The 3,108-nt window shown below is 37.7% G+C and overlaps 1 non-coding gene across 1 annotated transcript; it reads left to right on the top strand.

The window, feature by feature from the left end:
- Positions 1-1,058: 1,058 nt before the first annotated feature.
- Positions 1,059-1,194, top strand: LOC117286392. The gene has a single exon (XR_004517571.1). It is a non-coding gene; the product is annotated as a U4 spliceosomal RNA (small nuclear RNA).
- Positions 1,195-3,108: the final 1,914 nt, after the last annotated feature.

Below are 3,108 nucleotides of genomic sequence, written 5' to 3'. Positions count from 1 at the left end.
ATCAGGGTCCCCAAAATATCCACAGGTGAATATTCCACTGCAATCCTGCATGAGGAGTAGTTGCAGAAGACAGGAAGAGAAGTGGCTCTTAATGGATTGTGATGAAACCATTTTACCTTTGCAATATTTTGGAAACATAGCCATGCAAGTACCCTGCTGTAGCCTTTCCAGTCTAGGAAGGTGCCTGTACCAGGGCATGAAGCTTTAGCTCTTTGAACTTGACAGTCAGGAGGTAGGTGTGTGAGAGTTGAACTGTTCCAAGCCCAGCTCCAGCAATTCTTAATTGCAGCACCTTAGGCAAAGCACTGCAAAATGAGGGTTAGGGTGGAATTACTTTATTGAGTTTTTGTAAGGATTATGTCAAATAATGTAGATGGTCCTTGACTTACCATAGTTCAATTTATGATTTTTCACCTTCATGATGGTGTGAAGCAGTACATGATGATAGTTTGAATTTTGATCTTCTCTCAGTCTAGCAATATGTGTATGTCAGTGACCTGAGATGTTGGGCAGCTCCAGTCTGCCATGTGGTCTTTAGGGTAAATAACTGATATTCCCTAGTGTGCAGATATCTGACCCTTTATTATAAAACAGGTTTATGGTTGATGATTTTGTGGAGTTGTAGGCCTATGTTAGTGTTGTGAGTGTGTGTAAGGTTAGCTAAGCCAGGATATTTGGTAGGTTACATATATTAAATTCTTTGGGAGTAGGGAATCTTAGGGATTGAACCCAGGGCCTTCTCACTGAGCTGCATCCTCAGCCCATTTTTAGTTTTTTATTTGGAGACAGAGTGTCACTAAGTTGCCCAAACTTGTGACCCTTCTGCCTCAGCCTCTCAGAGGTGTTGGGATTACAGATACTCCCCATCATGCCCAGTTTTAAATGTTTTTTTGTTTTGTTTTGTTTTGTACCGGGGATCAAAAGCGGGTCCTTGTGCTTGTGAGGCAGGCGGTGGAACCACTGAGCTAAATCCCCGGCCCCTTACATGTATTTTTGATTTAAGATATTTTTAACTTACAGTGGACTTACTAGGACACAACTCCATTATTAAGCTGCAGAGCTTTGCGCAGTGGAGGTATTGTAGCCAATGAGGTTTATCTGAGGCACGATTATTGCTACTTGAAAACTTTTCCCATTATGAGCTGCACAGTATATATACTTGTACAGCATTTAGGATGGTGCCTTACATAGTATCTCATTAACACTTGCTTCCCAGCAGAGTTTATCCAGTGTCATAGTTTTGAATACTGTTTACATGCTAATGACTCCAGAATGGGATATGAGTGCCTAGAGCGTCTCATTCTGAACGAGCTCCAAGAGACTAATAATAAATAGGGTGTGGTGGCTGCTGCCTGTCATCCCAGCACTCTGGGAGGCTAAGGTAGGAAGATCAAGTTGAGTCCAGCCTGGGAAACTTAGTGACTTAGTGAGACTCTGTCTCAAAACTAAAAAAAATAAAAGGGCTGAGGACGTCACTCAGTGTGAAGCCCTGGGTTCAATCCCCAGTACTAGAAAAAAAACAAAACAAAACAAAACAAAACAAAAAAAACAAATAATAAATGTCTGTTTACCTTTTACTACCTTTTGAAATTGGTACTGCTTACTATAGTTTAAAAAATACATAAAGATAAGTACTCTTGTGCACAGCTGGTGGGAATGTAAAATGGTTTAGCCACTATGAAAAAAGTATCCTAGTTCCTCAAAAAAATTAAAAATAGAATTACCTTATAATCCAGCAATTCCAATTTTGGAAATAACCCAAAAGAACTGAAAGCAAGACCTTGAACCCTTGTATTCAGGTTTGAGATTAAAAAAAAAAAAAAGAAAGAAAACAAAAGAAACTGACCTGGTGTGATGGCGCATACCTGTAATCCCAGCACTCAGAAGGCTGAGGCAGGAAGATTGCTATGAGTTCGAGGCCAGCCTGGGCAACATAGCAGTTAAGGATGGCCTGAACTACATAGTGAGATCCTATCTCAAACAAACAAACAAACAAATGAACTAACAAAACAAAAAAGTAAAAAAAGAACATGAAATTGTAAGGTTTTAAGATGTACAGTTATTAGGATAAAATAAATTCTATTCAGGCTTTCTGGAAAGAGGTAGATCTTGGATGCTTGACAGTTTGTATTATCAAATAATATTTATGTTATGTGGTGAAATATCAGAAAAACCATAGAAAAGACAAGTCTATGATTTTATCAGATAGATCACATAGGGAAAAACAATAAAAACACCATTTACTTTGTTCTAGGCATATCATTGTTTTATCAAATCTTTAAAATACCTGTATGTTATAGTTGGTATTTGCTTTATTTAAATATTAGGAAATTGAAGCAGAGAAGTGTCTCACTGCAGGTCACACAGGATGGAAAAAAATTATTTTGGTTCCTAAATATGTGTCTTCAACTACATCATATTACCTCTTGGTACAGTGGTTGGAAATTTTCTTATCTCCACTTGTTACCACATATAAAGATACAGATGTATATAATGTATATAACATCAGATTTATACTTATTATTCCATGGTGGGAGAACATGGACTTTCACACAATTGTAAACAATGTTGCAAGTTGTTTAAATAACACTACCTTTCAGGCAGCCACAAATGTTGCCACAGAAGTGTGACCACAAAAATAGAATTTAGAGAGCTAATATTTACATTGGCTTCAGCAATGGGGAGATGACTGAGTCACAACTGAGCCACAATGTATGCATGTCTCAAAGTCCAGTTGTTGGAAAATTATAGGACAAAGATACTGCTGGTGCAAGTATTTGTCACAACATGTATGATAACACTTCACGACCTCAACAGCAACAAAAAAAGGCAAGCCAAATTAATAGCAATTTAAAATACAAGGGGGAGAATATCAGCAATTGAAAATTATAACAAACTCAAGACAACACCAAGGACTTGATGTTCTGATAACAGAGTCCGTTTTCCAAATTAAAGTCATTTGATATAGCTGGGAGAGGACATGAGCAGGAGGAAGGAAATTGGAATTTCCAGGATTGGCCTGGTGACCAGACTTTTTAGCAGAATATTGAAAAGTGGCAGTCTGTAACAAAGTCTAGTAACAGTCCAATTTTTGTTTATGAATATCAT

This window comes from Fukomys damarensis, unplaced genomic scaffold (assembly GCF_012274545.1).
Source record: "Fukomys damarensis isolate Sample0158 unplaced genomic scaffold, DMR_v1.0_HiC HiC_scaffold_16, whole genome shotgun sequence".
NCBI classification, from domain to species: Eukaryota; Metazoa; Chordata; class Mammalia; order Rodentia; family Bathyergidae; genus Fukomys; species Fukomys damarensis.
Note: the sequence above shows the minus strand (reverse complement) of the source record. Positions and strands in the feature narration are given on the sequence as shown.